At 57.6% G+C, this 24,702-nt stretch overlaps 1 protein-coding gene across 2 annotated transcripts in view; it reads left to right on the top strand.

Moving 5' to 3' along the window:
- NFAM1 (NFAT activating protein with ITAM motif 1) overlaps positions 1-24,702 on the top strand; it is a 69,225-nt gene that overhangs the window by 6,523 nt on the left and 38,000 nt on the right. The window lies entirely within an intron of this gene.

Raw genomic sequence — 24,702 nt, forward strand, 5'->3', positions numbered from 1 at the left:
GCCACCCGGATCCCATACACCCACATATCCAATGCCTCCCCAAATCCGATACCCCCAGGGATCAGGAGCCCCTGGATCCACTGCCCCCGAGTTCCAGTGCCCCCCGGATCCCATACCCCCACATATCCAGTGCCCCCCGGATCCAGTGCCCCCAATCGGGTGGCCCCTGGATCCCACACCCCCACATATCCAGTGCCCCCCCGATCCGATACCCCCACCCCAGGGATCAGGAGCCCCCCGGATCCGGTGCCCCCCCCCCCTACGTATCTAGTGCCCCCCTGGATCTCATACCTCCACATATCCAGTGCCTTCCGGATCTAATACCCCTGCGGATCCAGTGCCCCCCAGATCCGATACCCCCGGGATCAGGTGCCCCCCCAGATCCAGTGCCCTGCGGATCTGGTGTCCCCCCGGATCAGGTGCCCCCGCATATCCAGTGCCCTCCGGATCCTATACCCCCAGATTCGATACCTCCGTAGATCCAGTGCCCATGAGGATCCGATATCCCCATTGACCAGGTGCCCCCCTAATCCACTGTCCAGGCAGATCCAGTGCCCCCTGCAGATCTGATGCTCCCGCAGATCCAGTGCCCCCCCCCTGCATCCAGTGCCTCCATGGATCCGGTGCAGGTCGCTCCGCAGTCAGTGAGAGTGATGGCTGCTCCACTCAGAAGTCGCCTCACCACTGCAGCCTGTCATTAGGTCACATTTCCCTGACGACGTGTTCTTCTGCTAGTCACCGCCTGCTGCAGACAATCACAGACTGCAGCGGTCCTGCAGGAGCAAAGCAGGCCTTATTACGAGGGCTGTGAGTGGCGGCGTGCTGGGACAGCTGGGAGCGGGCGTGGGACTTGGCGCGTTCCCGGGTTATAAATATCCACACCCTGCGCTCACGTCACAGACAGCAGCGATCAATGCCAGAATTATCCAATATCAGCCATTACTGACGACCACCACCACAGGAGGCCCGAGACCCCCACACGTGGATCAGGGGGTGTATTATACCGACGTTACATCAATCACTAAGGACAGCGCCGCACAATGCCCGGACCGACTGCAGGGACACACTGTAACGAAGCTCCTGCTGTAACCCATCCGTATACACTACTGACACCGGACTGCAGGAGCGACGGCCAACTCCAGAGCTGCACTCACTATTCTGCTGGTGCAGTCACTGTGTACATACATTACATTACTGATCCTGAGTTACCTCCTGTATTATACTCCAGAGCTGCACTCACTATTCTGCTGGTGCAGTCACTGTGTACATACATTACGTTACTTATTGTCTGCGGGTGCGGGCCTGATTGGACCCCTGTGCAGAAGCACCTGTTCACCTGAGGGGTGTCACTCGGCCCACACCGTGTTTTCTCCAGTCTCTGATGGTGAGGATGGGCTGCCGGTATCCACCAGGTGCTGCTCAGGAAGACACGGTGCTGCTATAGCTGGTCCCAGGGGTCTCTGATGGACGGGTGCAGCGGGTACGGCTGGTACAGCAGACATGGAGGGAACAGCAAGGGCAGCGAGTACGGCAGGATGACTGGTACAGTGGGCACGGCTGGTGTGGATAGTGCGGCAGCGGGTACGGCAGGATGACTGGTACAGCGGGCACGGCTGGTGTGGATGGTGCAGCAGCGGATATGGCAGGATGACTGGTACAGCGGGCATGGCTGGTGTGGATGGTGCAGCAGCGGATATGGCAGGATGATTGGTACAGCGGGTACGGCAGGATGACTGATACAGCGGGCACGGCTGGTGTGGATAGTGCGGCAGTGGATACGGCAGGATGACTGGTACAGTGGGCACGGCTGGTGTGGATAGTGCAGCAGCGGATACGGCAGGATGACTGGTACAGTGGGCACGGCTGGTGTCGATAGTGCAGCAGCGGATACGGCAGGATGACTGGTACAGCAGGCACGGCTGGTGTGGATAGTGCGGCAGCGGGTACGGCAGGATGACTGGTACAGCGGGCACGGCTGGTGTGGATAGTGCGGCAGCGGATACGGCAGGATGACTGGTACAGTGGGCACGGCTGGTGTGGATAGTGCGGCAGCGGATACGGCAGGATGACTGGTAGAGCGGGCACGGCTGGTGTGGATAGTGCGGCAGCGGGTACGGCAGGATGACTGGTACAGCGGGCACGGCTGGTGTGGATACTGCGGTAGCGAGTACGGCAGGATGACTGGTACAGCGGGCACGGCTGGTGTGGATAATGCGGCAGCGGGTACGGCAGGATGACTGGTACAGTGGACACGGTTGGTGTGGATAGTGCGGCAGCGGGTACGGCAGGATGACTGGTACAGCGAGCACGGCTGGTGTGGATAGTGCGGCAGTGGATACGGCAGGATGACTGATACAGCGGGCACGGCTGGTGTGGATAGTGCGGCAGCGGATACGGCAGGATGACTGTTACAGCGGGCACGGCTGGTATGGATAGTGCGGCAGCAGAAGGACAATAGACCGGACAACACGTCACTAGGATAGACCACGTTGCCCAGGCACCTCGTATAATGGGAGGGTGCCCTAAATACCTTGTGCCTCTCAGCCATAGTTACTGGCCCTTTAAAAATAGGTGTGTGCCCTAAGTGCACTCCCAGGAGACCTGCATAGTGTGCGCAGGCCCTGTGAGCCCACGGCATGCAGGCAGAAGGTATCGCTGAGCAGCTGGAAGGGTGTGTGTGCCGGTATTCCCACCAGGGGAGGAGAGCAGGACAGTGCCCCCCTTCATATGTCCCCCTTTTTCCAGGAATCTCTTAAGGAGAAGAGAGGTATTAATATTTACCTTCAGCTCCCATCATCTCTCCTCAGGACCAAAACCTTTCCAGTTCACCAAGAAAAGGGTTTTACCTTGTACCCTTTTTACGGCAAGGATGGATTTTAACTCAAAGACGTCTTCAGGACTGACCGGTGGAGGCAAGGTACCAGGGTTCCTGAAGTAGCGGTTCAGGATGACCAGTTTGAGACACATGGTATGGGATGGGGATATGCAAGGAGGCCAGAAGATTCAGCTTGTAGGACACGACATTGATCTGCTGGAGCACCTCGAAGGGGCCAATAAAACGGGGTCCCGGCTTGTAGGACGGCATCTTGAGATGGATGTGATTAGAAGAGGCTTTGTCTCCAGGCCGGAATAAGGGAGGGTCTAGGCGCCTCTTATCCGCACACCTCTCCATTCGGATGGAGGACTACTCCACGGAGGACTTGGTCTCCACCCAGATCTTGGAGAAACTCTTGACAAGAGCGTCGGCCGCAGAATTGTTGGAGGAGATAGCCACAGGGAACGGTATTTTTGGCTGTTGTCCAGAAACTTACGAAACATATTGTTAGCGGAGGATTCACTCACGTTATTATTGTATACAAACTCCACCCATGGAAGAAGCTTGACCTAATCGCTGTGGTGTTCGTTAATGAAGTGCAGTAGATATTCGTCAGGATCTGATTTACTCACTCCACTTAGCTGTTGGACTGCAGATGGTAGGCCGACAAGAAGTCCAAGGTGACATTCAGCAGCTTACTGGTGGCTCTCCAGAACCAAGATTGGGGCCGGTGCCTCTATCGGGCACAATGTGGAGAGGTAGGCTGTGCAGGCGGGAAATGTGCTAGATGGAAGGAAAACCGTGCAGAGGAGTGAACTGAGCCATCTAAGAGAACCGGTCCACTACTACCCAGATGATGGAGCACCCAGAGGACTTGGCAGGTCAGTGATGAAGTCCATCAATATGTGCTGCCAAGGAGTGGACGGCATCAGTAAGGAAAGTAGTCGCCCACAGGAAGCTTCCTTGGGGTCTTACGAGGGACAGGACGAGACAAACTTCACGACATCTTGATGCAGCATTGGCCACCAATGGCACCGAGAGATTAGCAGAGTGGACTTCTTCTGTCCGGCATGACCGGACATCTTAGAGGAATGGTCCCACTGTAGACACGCCTCCTGTCTGCTTCCACCACTAACGACTTTCCAGTAGGTACCCAAGACAAGATTACCAGAGCTACCATGAGTATTTTGGAGGGCTCAATAATACGTCGAGGCTCCTCCTGGTCGGCCCGACATAAAGGATATGGAGAGTGCATCCGACTTGATGTTCTTTTCAGCTGTCCAGAAATGAACAAATTAAAGTGGGCGAAGAACAGCGACCATTGGGCTTGACGCAGATTCAGACTCTGAGCCAACTGTAGGTAGTCCAAGCTCTCGTGGTCAGATGACAACTGGAGGCACTGCCCCTTCTAGTAAGGAACGCCACTCCTCCAGAGTCATCCTAATCGCTAACAGTTCTTTGTTGCCAATCGAAAGGCCCTGGGAAAGAAACCGCAGGTTACCATCTTACCAATAGCAGATTTCTGAGGACGGCACCGGCATGAGAGAAGAAGCATCCACTTTCAAGAAAAATTGTCTATTAATCTCTGGTCTATGCAGATCCGGGGCCAATGAGAAGGCCTGCCTGAGGGAGATAAATGCACTCTCGGCTTCAGGAGTTCACATCTTGGGATTCGCCCCCTTGCGGGTCAGAGCTGAGATAGGAAGAGTCTGGATGAGATTTGTGGGATTAATTGGCAGTAGTAATTGGTGAAACCCAGAAAACCGCTGAATCGCCTTCAGTCTATCAGGAAGAGGTCACTTCTGAACCACTGACACCTTCTCCTGGTCTATCCTCAAACCGGGGTCCGAGATTATGTAGCCCAGGAAGGGAAGTCCATTCAAAAGGGCACTTCATTTGGCAAATAAGCGATTATCTCTCAGCTTTTGTAGAACATTCCTCCAGTGTGTAGGTAGATCAGGAGAGAACACAAGAATGTCATCCAGGAATACCACCACACATGACTAGAGAAGATCACAGAAAATATAATTGACGAATTCCTAGAAGACAGCCAGGGCATTGCTGAGCCCAAATGGCATTTTGGCGCCTATTCCCGCTCCCAGGCTCTGGCAGGGGCGCCCTCCCTCTCACCTGCCCGGTCCCAGCACAGTATCCCCGCACACTCCCGCTCCCAGGCTTCAGCGGGGGCGCCATCCCTCTCACCTGCCCGGTCCCAGCGCAGTATCCCCGCACACTCCCGCTCTCAGGCTTCAGCTAGGGCGCCCTCCCTCTCACCTGCCCGGTCCCAGCACAGTATCCCGGCACACTCCCGCTCCCAGGCTTCAGCGGGGGCGCCCTCCCTCTCACCTGCCCGGTCCCAGCGCAGTATCCCCGCACACTCCCGCTCCCAGGCTTCAGCGAGGGCGCCCTCCCTCTCACCTGCCCGGTCCCAGCACAGTATCCCCACACACTCCCGCTCCCAGGCTTCAGCGGGGGCACCCTCCCTCTCACCTGCCCGGTCCCAGCGCAGTATCCCCGCACACTCCCGCTCCCAGGCTTCGGCAAGGGCGCCCTCCCTCTCACCTGCCCGGTCCCAGCACAGTATCCCCGCACACTCCCGCTCCCAGGCTCCGGCAGGGGTGCCCTCCCTCTCACCTGCCCGGTCCCAGCGCAGTATCCCCGCACACTCCCGCTCCCAGGCTCCGGCAGGGGTGCCCTCCCTCTCACCTGCCCGGTCCCAGCGCAGTATCCCCGCACACTCCTGCTGCCAGGCTTCAGCGAGGGCGCCCTCCCTTTCACCTGCCCGGTTCCAGCGCAGTATCCCCGCACACTCCCGCTCCCAGGCTCCGGTGGAGGTGCCCTTCCTCTCACTTGCCCGGCGGCTCCACTCGCTCCTCTCCGTTCCCGGGGTCTGCAGCGGCCTCCTCCTGCTTCCAGGCCGTTCGTAGCCCTTCTATGCGTGCCCGTAGGGTGTGTGCGTGGCCACGTCCACTTTCTCAAAGGACCAGCGTCCCATTACCCGAAAGCGATCCCTGAGGTCACCTGTTATCTTAAAGGTATTTAAGACTGCCTCCCCTTACAGGAGGTGCCTGAGCAACGTTGCCTATTAGTTAGTCAGTTGCTAGTTATCAGGTCCCTGTGCGCTACTTTGTCTAGTTCTGCTATTGTGTCCTAGTACCAGTCTCGTGTTCCTAATCTGTGTCACGTCCTAGAGCCTGCTCTCTACCACCACCTCTGTGTTGCCACGTCTGAGCCACCACCTCCGTGCTGCCATGTCTGAGCCACCGTCTCCATACTACCACGTCTGATCCACCACCTCCGTACTGCCACGTCTGAGACACCATCTCCATGCTGCCACACCTGTGCCACCATCTCCACGCTGCCACGTCTGAGCCACTACCTCCGTGCTGCTACATCTGACCCACCGCTTCCGTGCTGCCACATCTGACCCACCGCCTCCGTGCTGCCACGTCTGACCCACCGCCTCCATGCTGCCACGTCTGACCCACCGCCTCCGTGCTACCACGTCTGAGCCACCACCTCTGTGATGTCACGTAAGAGCCATCACCACCATGCTGCCAAGTCCGAGTTACCATCTCCGTGCTGTCACATCCAGCACCTGACATAAGGAGACTATACCAGTCTGTAAGAGCACACCTGTTCGCCTTCCTAGCTACCTTTCACAAGGTATTCGATGAGCCGGGACGCCTCGCCTCTACTACCTCCGAACTCAGATAGAACAACAAGGCGTTGGTAGCCGCCTTCTGGAAAGGATTGTCTGTAAGAATCAAGGACTGGCCAGCCGGGATGTACCTTCCACCCTAGAAGACCTGATCTCCCTGGCAACCCGTATTGACTTGTGCTTCCAGGAGCGTGCCAGAGAAGTCACCCAAGAGAGGGAACCACGCATCTGGCACCCACTTTCCAGCGACCCATGTTGCCTCATCCCACCAGGACCACCACCACGCACGAGCTCATCTAGGTGGACCGCGTCGCAGAGTCCAGATTGCGTCGGGAAAGTTGTCGAGAAACAGGATGATGCCTCTACTTCACAAGGGTCAAGCACCAGATTCTGGACTGTCCAGTGAAGGCGGGAAATTGCAGAGCTTAGGGTCCGTCAGAGAGGCCACCATAGGTCATGTCAAGTCCTCTTCTTTCTCCATGTCCCGGTATCCCTGTCCTGCGGTTCCACCCAGTTTACGGAGCATGTGTTCCTGGACTCAGGCTCTGCCGAGAACTCTATCCAACAATCATGAGGGATCAACATCAGATTCCTGTCCAGTGCCTTGCCAATCCTATCCCTATCTCCTCCATGGATGGGAGGCCTCTGTCCGAGCTTATCAGATTCATCACCGAGGTCTTTGAGATGCAAGTGGGCTCATTGCACTCTGAGAAGTTCGCCTTCCACGTGCTTCCTGGGATGGCTCATACCCTGCTGCTGGGGTTACCATGGCTTTGGTCGCACAAGCTGATATTGGACTGGGACTCAGGAGATATACTTCGATGGGGAGTGCATTGCCACGATAAGTGTCTGATCCCGGTGCGTCCCTCTCACCCGCCAGTCACGCTGGCTAATCTTCCAGGTCTGCCTACTGGGCATACACCATCTTTGATAAGAAGGAGGCTGAGATGTTGCCGCCACATAGGCTCTACGACTGTCCCATCGACCTTCTCCCCGGGTCAACTCCTCCTCGTGGGTGAATCTACCCCCTGTCGCAGGCAGAGACCCAAGCCATGTCCGATTACATATAGGAGAACCTGGCCAGAGGCTTCATCCAAAAGTCCTCTTCTCCCGCCGGAGCAGGCTTCTTCTTTGTCAAGAAAATGGACCTGTCTCTGCGGCCTTGCATTGACTGCCGGGGGTTGAATAAGATCATGGTAAAAAATAAATACCCCCTTCCTCTTATTCCTGAACTGTTTCGCCGTCTTCTAGGTTCCAAGATCTACTCTAAACTCGATCTCTGGGAAGCGTATAATTTGGTCTGGATCTGGTCAGGTGACGAATGGAAGACGACTTTCAACACTCATGATGTACATTACGAATATCGGGTAATACCCTCCGGGATTAGTAATACCCCCGCCGTCTTCCAGGAATTCGTGAATGATGTATTCCGAGACCTTCCCTGTGTAGTAGTGTACCTGGACGACATCCTCATCTTCTGTCCAGGTCTGTCTACCCACTGAAGGCATGTTCGGCTGGTCCTTCAGAGGTTGAGGGAGAACCACCTCTATGCCAAAGGCCTGCTTTACACGCTGCGATATCATTACCGATATCGCTAGCATGCGTACCCGCCACCATCGTTTGTGCGTCATGGGCAAATCGCTGCCCTTGGCACACAAAATCGTGCAGAGCCGTCACGCATACTTACCTGTTTAGCGACGGCGCTGTGACCGGCGAACCGCCTCCTTTCTAAGGGGGCGGTTCGTTCTGCGTCACTAAGCGGCCGCCCAATCAAAGCGGAGGGGCGAAGATGAGCGGGACGTAACATCCCGCCCACCTCCTTCCTTCCTCATTGGCGGCGGCTGCAGGTAAGGTGAAGTTCCTCGTTCCTGCGGTGTCACACGTAGCAATGTGTGCTGCCCCATGAACGACGAACATTGTCCAAGCAGCAGCAACGATAATTGGGAAGAAGGGGTGATGTCACCGATGAGCGATTTAGAACATTTTTGCGAAGATTCAAAATCGCTCATAGGTGTCACACGCAACGACATCGCTAAAGCGGCCGGATGTGCGTCACAAATTTTGTGACCCCAATGAGATCGCTTTAGCAATGTCGTAGCGTGTAAAGCCACCTAAACTCGAGAAGTACCTGTTCGAGCAAACCTCGTTACCTTTCTTAGGCTACATAGTCTCTCATATCAGCCTGAAGATGGATCCGGATAAGGTGTCGGCCGTACTGAAGTGGTCCTGTCCAGACGGGCTGAAGGCTATCCAGCGGTTCCTGGGGTTTACCAATTATTACAGCAATTCATCCCGCATTTCTCATCTTTGGTTTGTCCCATCTCAACTCTGACCCGCAAAAGGGAGAACCCAAAGAAATGGACCTCAGAGGCAGAAGACTCCTTCCTGTCGCCCAAACGGGCCTTTGCTACTGCTCCTGCACTGCACAGACCCGACACCAGCAAGCAATTTATCCCGGAAGTGGATGCTTCTTCTTCCGGTGCCAGTGCAGTTCTTAGGGCGGCGTTACACAAGACGATATATCGTGCGATCGCATGAGCGATCGCACCCGCCCCCGTCGTTTGTGCGTCACGGGCAATTCATTACCCGTGTCGCACAAAGTCGTTAAACCCCCGTCACACGTACTTACCTCCCTAACGACTTCCTGAAGGGAGAGGGACGTTCGGCGTCACAGCGACGTCACATAGCGGCCGCCCAATAGAAGCGGAGGGGCGGAGATGAGCGGGACGTAACATCCCGCCCACCTCCTTCCTTCCTCATTGCCGGCGGGACGCAGGTAAGTTGTTGTTCGTCGGTCCCGAGGTGTCACACGGAGCGATGTGTGCTGCCACGGGAACGACGAACAACCGGCGCGAAGAAGGAGGAACAACATTATGAAAATGAACGACGTGTCAACGAGCAACGATAAGGTGAGTATTTTTGCTCATTAACAGTCGTTCGGAGGTGTCACACGGTACGACATCTCTAGCGATGTCGGATGTGCGTCACTAATTCCGTGACCCCGATGACATATCGTACGATATATCGTACCGTGTAATGCTGCCCTTACTCAAAAGACAACCGAGGGTAAGACAATAACCTGTGATTTCTTTTCCATGGCCTTTTCTCCAGCGGAGCGTAACTAGTTGATTAGCGACTGAGAGTTGCTGGCAAGTAAGTTAGCCCTGGAGGTGTGGCACCACCTTTTGGAGTGGTCGGTGCATCCTGTCATCATGTACACCGATCACAAGAATGTGCTATCTCCATTCGGCTCAGAGGTTGAACTCGCGACAGGCCCAGTGGTCGGTGTTCTTCACTCACTTCAATTTTGTCCTGCACTACCGTTCAGCTGAGATGAACGTCAAGGCCGATGTGCTGTCTCAGTCGTTCCTGTTGATGGACCAGGAGGAAGAGCCTCAGCACATCATAGAGCCCTCCAAGTTGATGGTAGCCCCAGTCGATGTGCACCAAATTCCCCCCCGGTAAGACATAATTGCAGGGGCAGATAGAGAATGAGTTCTTCTCTGGGGTCACTCCTCCAGACTGGCGGGTCATGTCGGTCAAAGGAAGTTTCTGCAGCTCATCTCTCGGCATTACTGGTGGCCTAAACTACGTCAGGACGTTCTGGAATTCGTCTCATCCTGTTCCTCCTGTGCCAGAATAAGACTCCAAAGATGCTTCCTGCGTGCATGTCTTCCTTTACCGGTGCCATCTGCTCCATGGCAACATATCAATATGAACTTTATCATGGACTTACCAAGGTCCTCTGGGTGTACCTGTCGCGGGCGGAGGAGGGGACGCTCCGCTCACCCACTGCTCGGGTCCGGCTGCTGCTGCTGCTCGGTGGTGGCTCGAGCGGTGGGCCGGATCCCGGGGACTAGAGCGGCGTTCCTCGCCCATGAGTGAAAGGGGGTGGTGTGGTTTGGGGATATTGTCCGTGACGCCACCCACGGTTGTGGTGAGGTTGTGACACCACCGCTGCTCTGGACGGGGATCCCGGGAGCGATGACAGGGAGCAGCTTGGATGTTGATTCTCCCCTCCGTGGGTAGGGTGGTTAGTTGTCCCGGGGCCCCGGTGAGGGTTAGGGATGACAGGCGGGTTACGGGGCCTGGTGAGGTGCAGGGTCGCAGGGGTGGGCAGCGCTGTGCCGCACGGCACGGTGGTACTCACTCAGCCAATGAATAATGCAAAGTCTCCGGTAAAACAAACGGCTGGATGGACGGGTCCCACAGACGGCTGCGGTTGTTCTCCTCCCGGTAGGTTGATGGTGACTGCCTTTCCCTGCACCTGTGTTGTGTCTACAGTTCCAATGGCTTCCCACCGGTAACCCGCTCCCCAGCTTGGATGGATGCTGAGGGAGCCCCTTTTGCCCGCAGGCTCTGGCCCTGGGAACTGTAGCCTTGACGGTTACTGTGATTCCCTTCACGGTGTGAGCTGTTGCCTTCAATCGGGTCTTGACTGCTGGGAAACCCCGGAGGTTCCCTTCGCTAACGGATTTGACCAGTTTTACGGCGACTCCTAGCCTGGTCGGGGTCCGTAAGCCCTGCCGAATGGTGCTGGCTTCTCTTCACTCCCCGATCCGGTACCGGCGGGCCACCGCCCGTCCCCGGTCCTTACGGTTCACTTCAATCAGCCTCTCCTGCAGACGGTCACCACCGTCTGCCAACCTTGCTGTATGTGCAGGGGCCACGCACGCGGACACGGTCAGTCTGCTCCCCTACCACTTCACTCTCCAACTCCAAAACGCCACTCACTGCCTTTTCCCGCCTCCAGGACTGTGAACTCCTCGGTGGGTGGGGCCAACCGCCTGGCCCACCCCCTGGTGTGGACATCAGCCCCTGGAGCAAGGCAACAAGGATTTGTGTTTGACCTAGGTGTGCCTAGCCGGGGTGTGGGGTGTGTTGTTGCAGTTCCTGTGACGACCTGGCTTGTCCAGGGCGCCACATTCCCCCTTAGTAAAATGCAGACCGTCCGCGGGCTGCCCGTCCATCACCGGTTTTATTTTTGTTTAACTGTAGGAAAAGGGGTAAAACACGTACAAACATTAAAACATAAGCATTTGCATCAATCTTCCCATAACGGGAGGTTTGGTACTTAAACGTTGCAAACGGTAACTGCTTCTGCTCTTCTCCCACCCAAACAACCTGGCCCTGATGCTGCCCCTAAGAAGTGGGCAGCACCCCTTGACCCCAGTCCATCACCAGGCTGCCCGAGCGGGTTCTGTCTCTTTCAGGGGACCCGCGTCCATGGGGACCCCTGAACCCCCGGAGGATCGCCACCAGTTACGGTAGTGGCGGGCCTGGGCCATCCCTTTCCTCCAGGCCCATCCTCCCAAATCAGCCTCTCCGGAGGCGGTAACGGTATCAAGCCACACATTTTTATTTACATTCCACTAAGTTTGTGGTTGCCCTGCAAGTTCTCGGGCTTGTCCGTAAGAAGTTCCTTACGCAAGGATTGCAGACAGTCCCTACGGGGACAACAGTTGCCGGCAACGGCCGGTTCAATCAACGTGTAAATCTGGTTACTTCTTCGGGTGATTCACTTAAAATTCAAAACTTTTAAACTGGTGGTCCCAACGGGGACAACTTGCAGCGGGGCTCCGCTGACTTTGGGGCGGCTACCACCGCAGGGGGTCAGCCCACTCGGGGACCGGACGGTACATTGGGTTCTCCTTCCATAGGCAGTTCAGTCCAGGACCACTGACGGCCGTTAGGAACGGTGGCGGGGGCAGCGTGCTCGGGACCCCCTCCTCCATCAGCGGCATTCTTTCTGGACCTCCGGCTGCGGTGCTTGCCCCCGGCTCCCACGCAATCAGGGCTGGTTCCGGAGTTTGGGTGGACTGATCGCGACGCGGCACGGCTGCAGCGGCCCCTTGCTCACGGGCCCCCACTACGGCAACCATTCTGCGCATCTCCGCCTTCCAGTCCAGCAGCTGCTGCAGGCTCTGCGCCCTCACCTTCAAGCAGAACCGGCCCAGCTCCCGCTCCAGCAACGCAGCGGTCCCGGCGGGGAGCTCACCCGGGCCGCAGTCTTCAAAGGCTACTTCTCCTCGGTTCCCCCAGAGCTTAGACGCCCCGGTGGCGGGTACTCCCGTGCCCCAATTCGAGGACGCCGCCATCTCTCCATCTGCGTCCCCCTTAGTCTTTTTCCTGCTCCTCCTCTACAGGGGCGGGGTTTCGGTTTTCGCGCCTCCACTACTCGGGAAGACGCTCGAGCGGGGACTTTTCGCGCCCAAAATGGTCGGCTTCTCAAGATTTTCGGCTGGACACCTCCGGCAGTCACAAGGCGCACCTCTACCAGACGGCAGAGCGGTAAGATCCTGTTCGTGGCGCCAAGTTGTCGCGGGCGGAGGAGGGGACGCTGCGCTCACCCACTGCTCGGGTCCGGCTGCTGCTGCTGCTCTGTGGTGGCTCGAGCGGTGGGCCGGATCCCGGGGACTCGAGCGGCGTTCCTCGCCCGTGAGTGAAAGGGGGTGGTGTGGTTTGGGGATATTGTCCGTGACGCCACCCACGGTTGTGGTGAGGTTGTGACACCACCACTGCTCTGGACGGGGATCCCGGGAGCGATGACAGGGAGCAGCTTGGATGTCGGTTCTCCCCTCCGTGGGTAGGGGGGTTGGTTGTCCCGGGGCCCCAGTGAGGGTTAGGGATGACAGGCGGGTTACGGGGCCTGGTGAGGTGCAGGGTCGCGGGGGGGGGGGCAGCGCTGTGCCGCACGGCACGGTGGTACTCACTCAGCCAATGAATAAAGCAAAGTCTCCGGTAAAACAAACGGCTGGATGGACGGGTCCCACAGACGGCTGCGGTAGGTTGATGGTGACTGCCGTTCCCTGCACCTGTGTTGTGTCTACGGTTCCAATGGCTTCCCACCGGTAACCCGCTCCCCAGCTTGGATGGATGCTGAGGGAGCCCCTTTTGCCCGCAGGCTCTGGCCCTGGGAACTGTAGCCTTGGCGGTGACTGTGTTTCCCTTCACGGTGTGAGCTGTTGCCTTCAATCGGGTCTTGACTGTTGGGAAACCCCGGAGGTTCCCTTCGCTAACGGATTTGACCAGTTTTACGGCGACTCCTAGCCTGGTCGGGGTCCGTAAGCCCTGCCGAATGGTGCTGGCTTCTCTTCACTCCCCGATCCGGTACCGGCGGGCCACCGCCCGTCCCCGGTCCTTACGGTTCACTTCAATCAGCCTCTCCTGCAGACGGTCACCACCGTCTGCCAACCTTGCTGTATGTGCCGGGGCCACGCACCCGGACACGGTCAGTGTGCTCCTCTACCACTTCACTCTCCAACTCCAAAACTCCACTCACTGCCTTTTCCCGCCTCCAGGACTGTGAACTCCTCGGTGGTGGGGCCAACCGCCTGGCTCACCCCCTGGTGTGGACATCAGCCCCTGGAGGAAGGCAACAAGGATTTGTGTTTGACCTAGGTGTGCCTAGCTGGGGTGTGGGGTGTGTTGTTGCAGTTCCTGTGACAACCTGGCTTGTCCAGGGCGCCACATACCATCATCTGGGTCATGATGGACAGGTATTCCAAGATGGCCCACTTCATGTCACTCACCGGGTTACCGTCCGCTCCAGGTCTCGTTGAACAGTTCATCCAGCAAATCTTCCGGTTACACGGTTTGCCCCTCCACATCGTGTCTGATAGAGGGGTCCAGTTCACGGCGCAGTTCTGGAGAAATGTCTGCAAGATGCTGGATTTCGCTTTGGACGTTTCGTCAGCCAACTACCCATAGTCCAGTGGCCATTTAGAACGTGTTAACCAGGTCCTGTGGAACTACCTTTGCCATTTCGTCAATGAACACCACAGGGACTGAGTCAAGCCTAGATGCTCCCTCCTTCCAGCCCGGAGACAAGGTATGGCTCTTCTCCAGATACATCTGCCTGAAGATGCCTTCATACAAGTTGGGTCCCCGCTTTATTGGTCCATTCAAGGTGCTCCAGTGGATCAATGAGGTATCATACAAGTTGAAGTTGCCACCCACTCTACGCATCCCCAAATCCTTCCACGTGTCCCTCTTCAAGTCTGTCGTCCTGAGTCAATTTCACCGTGATCCTGGTACCTCACCTCCTCCGGTCAGTAGTGAAGCCATCTGTGAGGTAAAAGCCATCCTTGTGGTGAAGGAGGACAGAGGTAAAACCTATTACCTGGTAGACTGGAAGTGGTTGAGTCCTGAGCAGGGGTCTTGGGAACCAGAGGAGAATGTTGATGCCCCTCTTCTCCTTATAAGATTCCTGAAAAGGCGGGGGTGTAAGGGGGGTACTATAGCGCCTGGTCCCGCTCCCAGGGTCAGGCGGGGGCGCCCTCCCTCTCACTTGCCCAGCGGCTTCACTCACTTCTCTCATGTCCTGCTACTCCTACTGCTTCCAGGCCGCACGCAGCCCTTCTGTGCGTACCCGTAGGGTGTGCGCGCGACCACACCCCCTTTCTTAAAGAGCCTGCGTCCATTGCCCAGAAGCGATCCCTGATGTCACCTGTTATCTTAAATGTATGTAAGACTGCCTCCCCTTACAGGAGCCGCTTCAGCAACGTTGTCTATTAGTTAGTGCGTTGCTAATTCTCAATTCTCAGGTCCCTGTGCGCTACTGTGTCTAGTTCTGCTATTGTGTCGTAGTACCAGTCTCATGTTCCTAATCTGTGTCTCATCCTAGAGCCTGCTCTCCATCACCACCTCCGTGCTGCCAAGGCACCACCTCTGTGCTTCTCCATCTGAGCCACCACCTCCATGCTGTCACGTCTGAGCCACCACCTCCATGCTGCCGCGTCTGAGCTACCGCCTCCATGCTGCCATGTCTGAGCCACCACCTCTGTGCTGTCACATCTGAGCCATCATCTCCATGCTGCCAAGTCAGAGCCACCGTCTCTGTGCTGCCACATCTGAGCTGCCACCTCTGTGCTGCCACGTCTCAGCCGCCACCTCCGTGCTGCCACGTCTGAGCCGCCACCTCCGTGCTGTCACGTCTGAGCCATCATCTTCGTGCTACCACATCCTAGCACGCCAGCACCGGACATTAAGAGACTATACCAGTCTGTAAGAGCCGACCTCCACTGGTTCCTGGCAGTCGTGCTTTTAGTTTAGGCCCCCTGTTGCTGCCCCAGACAGTCCCTGTGTAGGGGTTCACTACTAGTTGCTCCTTCAGGGGAGTTTGGTGTAAAGTCCAGTGGGTCCACTCCCGTACACTCCCCGCCCCTCAGCGACCGTAACAGGCATTAGCCGATACTCATAGGGGCAGTCACGGGTATTGAAGGCAATTTTCCATTAGTCACCCAAGCGTATACAGACAAGATTGTATGCAAGGTTGAGTTTGGAGAAGATACTGGAACCTCTGAGACGGTCAGTTCTGGTATGAGCGGCAGTGGATACTTGTTCTTGACCGTAATTTGGTTGATTCCTTTATAGTCAATACAGTGGCTCAGAGAACCATCCTTTTTCCTTACAAAGAAAAACCCGGCTCCAGCTGGGGAGGAGGATAAAGCCTTCTGCCAGATTCCCCCTGACTTACTCAAACATGGCTCAGACAGAAGGTAGATATGGCTGCAAAGAGCAAAGGAACGAGGCAGTAGATCGATAGTGAAATCATACAGCCTATGTGGTGGCAGAGTCTTAAGGGTGCTTTACACGCTGCAATATCGTTAAGGAGATATTGTCGGGGTCACGGTGGTTGTAACGCACATCCGGCCTTGTTAGCGAGATCGCAGCGTGTGACTCCTCTGAGCGACCGTAAACGATCGCAAAAGAGGGAAAAATCGGTGGTTATGGAGAGGTCGTTCTAAAACAAAATATCGTTTTCTGCTCAGTAGCGATGTGGTTCGTCGCTTCTGCGGCACCACACATTGCTGTGTGTGACACCGCAGGAGCGACAACCATCACCTTACCTCCGTTCACCGGGAAAGGAGGAAGGAAGGAGGTGGGCGGGATGTGCCGGCCGCTCATCTCCTCCCCTCTTTCTCTATTGGGCGGCGGTTCAGTGACGTCGCTGTGACGCTGAACAAACCACCCCCTTAGAAAGGAAGCGGTTCACCGGTCACAGCGACGTCGCAGAGCAGGTTCAGCGATCACCACATATCGGCCGTACGACGGGGGCGGGTGCTATCACGCTCGACATCGCTAACAAATGCTAGCGATATCGCAGCGTGTAAAGCACCCTTAGCCTTCTTTTTGTCAAAGGGCGTAGGCCCAGTAGCTGGATGGAAAACCTAGAGGATTAGAGGGTGTTACTGGCGGATGGGCAGGACAGACTGGGGTGACACACTTTGTGACAGGACTGGCCTCATCTGAGCACATCCCCGGATCTCCAGTCCAAGAATGGCTCGTGCATCTGGAGCCATGGTAGACCCAGTAGTAGTGGGTGCGACAGCCCTGGAGGCACATAGAAAGCGATCTTCTCTGTGTGCAGCATTCCTACCAGAAGCTCAACTTGCTTGGTGACGCACAGGATAGCCTCAGACACAGGCTTTCAATCCATGGAGGACACAGCTTTGAGAGCTTGAAGTCATTAGATGAGAATAGGATACTGGTCCACAATAGCCTGCTGCATGAAGTTTCTGGCAGAACCAGAATCCAGATGGGCCAACTTGGTGCATCAGGTGCTGCCACAAGGTATGGATATGGATTGGGATGGAGAGGACTTGATCTCACCTAGGGTAGCCTCTCCTACAGGCCCTAGGCTTGGAAGTTTCCCGCCTTTCCAGGACAAAAATGGATGAGTTGAATAGGTCTTCCACAGTGGAAGCATCCCTCTGTGGTGCAACGGATCTCCTGGCGGGGCTTTGTCAAGTTCATATGATCTACCTCAATGGGCTCAGGAGAAGATTAGGGCGGCATGGTGGCTCAGTGGTTAGCACTGCAGTCTTCCAGTGCTGGGTCCTGGGTTCAAATCCCACCAACGACAACATCTGCAAGGAGTTTGTATGTTCTCCCCGTGTTTGCGTGGGTTTCCTCCCGGTTCTCCGGGTTCCTCCCACACTCCAAAGACATACAGATAGGGACTCTAGCTTGTGAACCCCAATGGGGATAGTATTGTCAATGTATGTAAAGCGCTGTGGAATTAATAGCGCTATATAAATGAATACAATTATTATTTATTATTAAAGATTGATCTCTGGAAGGTAGGAGCCAGGCACAACGACTTCCGCTCTCTGTTTGCCTCTCTAGAACGTTCTTTGAACCGGAGAACGATGCGGATAGCTAGAGATACCAGGTTGTCCAAGGAAGAAGGCACATCACAACCGGCTAGATCATTTTGATTCTACCAGACAGACCGTCCCAAAATGCTGCCACCAGAAGAAGCAGATGGTACACTAGCTTACGGTGAGACTCCCCTGACGGAGTCTACGTGGCGAAGATGCTGCTGAGGAGAGTCGACCTGATTCGCCAAATACCTTGGGGAACGTCTCTAGAAAGGTTTGCCGGTTCAGGACGATAGGATCACTTCTCTCCCATAATTCATTCATCCAAGCAAGAGCTTTGCCAATCAGGGGCAACATCATAAAGGCCACTTTAGCCCGGTCTGAAATTAACTGATGGGACAAGAGTTCAAAGTGCAATTAGCTCTGATTGATAAATCCCCTGCATTGGGATCCATCAAACCGGAGCTTGGAGCTGGGTTCACTGGTGGAGTTGGGACTACGATACAGGAGTGGATGGAGACGCTTGAGACAAAGCATGCAGGCGAGTGTCCACCGACCGCAGATGGGTCAGAATTTGGTCTTGTTGCTAGCGTTGATGGACCATCTTGTGCTGCAGCCCTTCAGCAGGCCAGCACTGAAGCAAGCGGGAGCCATGGCCTGGGCAAACTGTAATACATGCGTATCCAAACAGGAATGGACCCACTGAGCCACAGCATCGGTTTACCTGAGGAGCGTGACTAGGCCCACACCGGGTTCTGGTGGTGAGAATGGATTGTGCTGCCGGTAGCCACCAGATGCTACCCAGGAAGACACTGCGACAGCTGGCCCCAGGGGCCGAGGAAGGCATACGGACAGTGTCTGATGGTCAGGTGCAACCGGGACGGCTGGAATCGGCAGGTATGGGGGATCTGGCTGATACGGCAGGTGGAGCCGGGATTGCAGGTACAGACTGGTGCAAAAGGTATGGTTGGTACAGCAGGCACGGAGGGACAGCAAGTGCAGCCGGTACAGCAGGATGACTGGTAGAGCGGTACGGCTGGTATGGATAGTGCGCCAGCGGGTACGGCAGATACTGCAATACAGACTGATGATAGCAATCCTGAGTCACCTCCTGTATTATACTCCAGAGCTGCACTCACTATTCTGCTGGAGCACTCACTGTGTACATACATTACATTACTGATCCCGAGCTACATTCTGTATTATACTCCAGAGCTGCACTCACTATTCTGCTGGTGCAGTCACTGTGTACATACATTACATTACTGATCCTGAGTTACCTCCTGTATTATATTCCAGAGCTGCACTCAGTATTCTGCTGGTGCAGTCACTGTGTACATACATTACATTACTGATCCTGAGTTACCCCCTGTATTATACTCCAGAGCTGCACTCACTATTCTGCTGGTGCAGTCACTGTGTACATACATTACATTACTGATCCCGAGCTACATTCTGTATTATACTCCAGAGCTGCACTCGCTATTCTGCTGGTGCAGTCACTGTGTACATACATTACATTACTGATCCTGAGTTACCTCCTGTATTATATTCCAGAGCTGCACTCACTATTCTGCTGGTGGAGTCACTGTGCACATACATTACATTACTGATCCTCCAGTAATCACTATGTAGAGCTGCTTTATTCAGGGAAGTGGCAGGTAGTTATGTATATGACCGATTATATACCATGGGGCATGCTCTGGCTTTAGCTCTGAGTCTGGCTTTGGCCCTGGCTCTCACCTTGCCTCTGGCTGTGGCCCTGCCGCTCACCTTGCCTCTGGCTGTGGCCCTGCCGCTCACCTTGCCTCTGGCTTTGGCCCTGGCTCTCACCTTGCCTCTGGCTGTGGCCCTGGCTCTCACCTTGCCTCTGGCTGTGGCCCTGCCTCTCACCTTGCCTCTGGCTGTGGCCCTGCCTCTCACCTTGCCTCTGGCTGTGGCCCTGCCTCTCACCTTGCCTCTGGCTGTGGCCCTGCCGCTCACCTTGCCTCTGGCTGTGGCCCTGGCTCTCACCTTGCCTCTGGCTTTGGCCCTGGCTCTCACCTTGCCTCTGGCTGTGGCCCTGGCTCTCACCTTGCCTCTGGCTGTGGCCCTGGCTCTCACCTTGCCTCTGGCTGTGGCCCTGGCTCTCACCTTGCCTCTGGCTGTGGCCCTGGCTCTCACCTTGCCTCTGGCTGTGGCCCTGGCTCTCACCTTGCCTCTGGCTGTGGCCCTGGCTCTCACCTTGCCTCTGGCTTTGGCCCTGGCTCTCACCTTGCCTCTGGCTGTGGCCCTGGCTCTCACCTTGCCTCTGGCTGTGTGGCCCTGGCTCTCACCTTGCCTCTGGCTGTGGCCCTGCCTCTCACCTTGCCTCTGGCTGTGGCCCTGGCTCTCACCTTGCCTCTGGCTGTGGCCCTGGCTCTCACCTTGCCTCTGGCTGTGGCCCTGCCTCTCACCTTGCCTCTGGCTGTGTGGCCCTGGCTCTCACCTTGCCTCTGGCTGTGGCCCTGCCGCTCACCTTGCCTCTGGCTGTGGCCCTGCCTCTCACCTTGCCTCTGGCTGTGGCCCTGGCTCTCACCTTGCCTCTGGCTGTGGTCCTGGCTCTCACCTTGCCTCTGGCTGTGGCCCTGCCTCTCACCTTGCCTCTGGCTGTGGCCCTGGCTCTCACCTTGCCTCTGGCTGTGGCCCTGCCTCTCACCTTGCCTCTGGCTGTGGTCCTGGCTCTCACCTTGCCTCTGGCTGTGGCCCTGCCTCTCACCTTGCCTCTGGCTGTGGCCCTGGCTCTCACCTTGCCTCTGGCTGTGGCCCTGCCTCTCACCTTGCCTCTGGCTGTGGCCCTGCCTCTCACCTTGCCTCTGGCTGTGGCCCTGGCTCTCACCTTGCCTCTGGCTGTGGCCCTGCCGCTCACCTTGCCTCTGGCTGTGGCCCTGCCTCTCACCTTGCCTCTGGCTGTGGCCCTGGCTCTCACCTTGCCTCTGGCTGTGGCCCTGCCTCTCACCTTGCCTCTGGCTGTGGCCCTGCCGCTCACCTTGCCTCTGGCTGTGGCCCTGCCTCTCACCTTGCCTCTGGCTGTGTGGCCCTGGCTCTCACCTTGCCTCTGGCTGTGGCCCTGCCGCTCACCTTGCCTCTGGCTGTGGCCCTGCCGCTCACCTTGCCTCTGGCTGTGGCCCTGCCTCTCACCTTGCCTCTGGCTGTGGCCCTGGCTCTCACCTTGCCTCTGGCTGTGGCCCTGCCGCTCACCTTGCCTCTGGCTGTGGCCCTGCCTCTCACCTTGCCTCTGGCTGTGGCCCTGGCTCTCACCTTGCCTCTGGCTGTGGCCCTGCCTCTCACCTTGCCTCTGGCTGTGGCCCTGGCTCTCACCTTGCCTCTGGCTGTGGCCCTGGCTCTCACCTTGCCTCTGGCTGTGGCCCTGCCTCTCACCTTGCCTCTGGCTGTGGCCCTGGCTCTCACCTTGCCTCTGGCTGTAGCCCTGGCTCTCACCTTGCCTCTGGCTGTGGCCCTGGCTCTCACCTTGCCTCTGGCTGTGGCCCTGGCTCTCACCTTGCCTCTGGCTGTGGCCCTGCCTCTCACCTTGCCTCTGGCTGTGGCCCTGGCTCTCACCTTGCCTCTGGCTGTAGCCCTGGCTCTCACCTTGCCTCTCGCTGTGGCCCTGGCTCTCACCTTGCCTCTGGCTGTGGCCCTGGCTCTCACCTTGCCTCTGGCTGTGGCCCTGCCACTCACCTTGCCTCTGGCTGTGGCCCTGCCGCTCACCTTGCCTCTGGCTGTGGCCCTGCCTCTCACCTTGCCTCTGGCTGTGCCCCTGGCTCTCACCTTGCCTCTGGCTGTGGCCCTGCCGCTCACCTTGCCTCTGGCTGTGGCCCTGCCTCTCACCTTGCCTCTGGCTGTGGCCCTGCCTCTCACCTTGCCTCTGGCTGTGGCCCTGCCGCTCACCTTGCCTCTGGCTGTGGCCCTGCCTCTCACCTTGCCTCTGGCTGTGGCCCTGGCTCTCACCTTGCCTCTGGCTGTGGCCCTGCCTCTCACCTTGCCTCTGGCTGTGGCCCTGGCTCTCACCTTGCCTCTGGCTGTGGCCCTGGCTCTCACCTTGCCTCTGGCTGTGGCCCTGCCTCTCACCTTGCCTCTGGCTGTGGCCCTGGCTCTCACCTTGCCTCTGGCTGTGGCCCTGGCTCTCACCTTGCCTCTGGCTGTGGCCCTGGCTCTCACCTTGCCTCTGGCTGTGGCCCTGGCTCTCACCTTGCCTCTGGCTGTGGCCCTGCCTCTCACCTTGCCTCTGGCTGTGGCCCTGGCTCTCACCTTGCCTCTGGCTGTGGCCCTGGCTCTCACCTTGCCTCTGGCTGTGGCCCTGGCTCTCACCTTGCCTCTCGCTGTGGCCCTGGCTCTCACCTTGCCTCTGGCTGTGGCCCTGGCTCTCACCTTGCCTCTGGCTGTGGCCCTGGCTCTGACATTAGCTCTGGCTCTGGCCCAGGGTCTGGCTTTAACTCTGGCCCTGGGTCTTTAACTCAGGCACCGACTCTGGCCCTGGCTCTTGCTCTGGCCCTAGCCTTGGTTCTTGCTCTGGCCCTAGCCTTGGTTCTTGCTCTGGCTCGGGCTCTGGTCCTTCCTCTGGCCCTGGTTCTTGCTCTGGCCTTGGCTCTTGCTCTGGCCCTGGCTCTAACTTTGGTTCTAGCCCTAGCTCTGTCCCAGGCTTTGGCTTTTGCTCTGACTCAGGCCCTGGCCTTGGTTCTGGCTCTTGTTTTGGCTCTTGCTCTGGCCTCGGTTCTGGCTCTGGCCCTAGCCTTGGTTCTGGCTCTGGCTCAGGCTCTGGTCCTTCCTCTGGCCATGGCTCTGCCTCCAACTCGGGTTGTGGTCCTAGCTCTGACCTTGACTCTAACCCAATCTGTGAACCTGGCTCTTGCTCTTGCTCTGACTCTGATCCTGGTTCTGGCTTTGACCCAGACCATGGCTCTTGTTCTGGCTCCGGCTCCAACCATGGATCGGATGTGGCCTTGGCTTTACATAATTACTGTTGGTTTAACAGCACCTGGCAGGTTACCAGTAAGGATCGTCAGGAGCCGCAGAGGAGGCAAGACTGACTGATGGGGCAGGAGAGGAGGCTGATGGGGCAGGAGAGGAGGCTGATGGGGCAGGAGAGGAGGCTAATGGGGCAGGATTGGAGGAGCATGATGGGGTAGGATAGGAGGCTGATGGGGCAGGATAGGAGGCTGATGGGGCAGGATTGGAGGAGCATGATGGGGCAGGAGAGGAGGATGATGGGGCAGGAGAGGAGGCTGATGGGGCAGGAAAGGAGGCTGATGGGGCAGGATAGAAGGCTGATGGTGCAGGAGAGGAGGATGATGGGGCAGGATTGGAGGAGCATGATGGGGCAGGAGAGGAGGCTGATGGGGCAGGATAGGAGGCTGATGGGGCAGGATTGGATGAGCATGATGGGGCAGGAGAGGAGGCTGATGGGGCAGGAGAGGAGGCTGATGGGGCAGGATAGGAGGATGATGGGGCAGGATAGGAGGATGATGGGGCAGGAGAGGAGGATGATGGGGCAGGATAGGAGGATGATGGGGCAGGAGAGGAGGATGATGGGGTAGGAGGAGGATGATGGGGCAGGTTAGGAGGCTGGTGGGGCAGGAGAGGGGGCTGATGGGGTAGGTGAGGAGGATGATGGGGCAGGATAGGAGGCTGGTGGGGCAGGAGAGGAGGCTGATGGGGTAGGAGAGGAGGCTGATGGGGCAGGAGAGGAGGCTGATGGGGCAGGAGAGGAGGCTGATGGGACAGGGGAGGAGGCTGATGGGACAGGGGAGGAGGCTGATGGGGCAGGAGAGGAGGCTGATGGGGCAGGAGAGGAGGGTGATGGGGCAGGAGAGGAGGCTGATGGGGCAGGATAGGAGGGTGATGGGGCAGGATAGGAGGGTGATGGGGCAGGATAGGAGGATGATGGGGCAGGAGAGGAGGGTGATGGGGCAGGAGAGGAGGATGATGGGGCAGGAGAGGAGGGTGATGGGGCAGGAGAGGAGGGTGATGGGGCAGGAGAGGAGGGTGATGGGGCAGGAGAGGAGGATGATGAGGCAGGAGAGGAGGATGATGGGGCAGGAGAGGAGGGTGATGGGGCAGGAGAGGAGGGTGATGGGGCAGGAGAGGGGGATGATGGGGCAGGAGAGGAGGATGATGGGGCAGGAGAGGAGGAGGATGGGGCAGGAGAGGAGGCTGATGGGGCAGGAGAGGAGGCTGATGGGGCAGGAGAGGAGGGTGATGGGGCAGGAGAGGAGGCTGATGGGGCAGGATAGGAGGGTGATGGGGCAGGATAGGAGGGTGATGGGGCAGGATAGGAGGATGATGGGGCAGGAGAGGAGGGTGATGGGGCAGGAGAGGAGGATGATGGGGCAGGAGAGGAGGGTGATGGGGCAGGAGAGGAGGGTGATGGGGCAGGAGAGGAGGGTGATGGGGCAGGAGAGGAGGATGATGAGGCAGGAGAGGAGGATGATGGGGCAGGAGAGGAGGGTGATGGGGCAGGAGAGGAGGGTGATGGGGCAGGAGAGGGGGATGATGGGGCAGGAGAGGAGGATGATGGGGCAGGAGAGGAGGAGGATGGGGCAGGAGAGGAGGGTGATGGGGCAGGAGAGGAGGCTGATGGGGCAGGAGAGGAGGATGATGGGGCAGGAGAGGAGGCTGATGGGGCAGGAGATGAGGGTGATGGGGCAGGAGAGGAGGCTGATGGGGCAGGAGATGAGGGTGATGGGGCAGGAGAGGAGGGTGATGGGGCAGGAGAGGAGGATGATGGGGCAGGAGAGGAGGCTGATGGGGCAGGAGAGGAGGATGATGGGGCAGGAGAGGAGGGTGATGGGGCAGGAGAGGAGGGTGATGGGGCAGGAGAGGAGGCTGATGGGGCAGGAGAGGAGGCTGATGGGGCAGGAGAGGAGGCTGATGGGGCAGGAGAGGAGGGTGATGGGGCAGGAGAGGAGGCTGATGGGGCAGGAGAGGAGGAGGATGGGGCAGGAGAGGAGGGTGATGGGGCAGGAGAGGAGGATGATGGGGCAGGAGAGGAGGCTGATGGGGCAGGAGAGGAGGCTGATGGGGCAGGAGAGGAGGGTGATGGGGCAGGAGAGGAGGCTGATGGGGCAGGAGAGTAGGGTGATGGGGCAGGAGAGGAGGATGAT

The sequence above is a fragment of the Anomaloglossus baeobatrachus genome, chromosome 4 (assembly GCF_048569485.1).
Source record: "Anomaloglossus baeobatrachus isolate aAnoBae1 chromosome 4, aAnoBae1.hap1, whole genome shotgun sequence".
NCBI classification, from domain to species: domain Eukaryota; kingdom Metazoa; phylum Chordata; class Amphibia; order Anura; family Aromobatidae; genus Anomaloglossus; species Anomaloglossus baeobatrachus.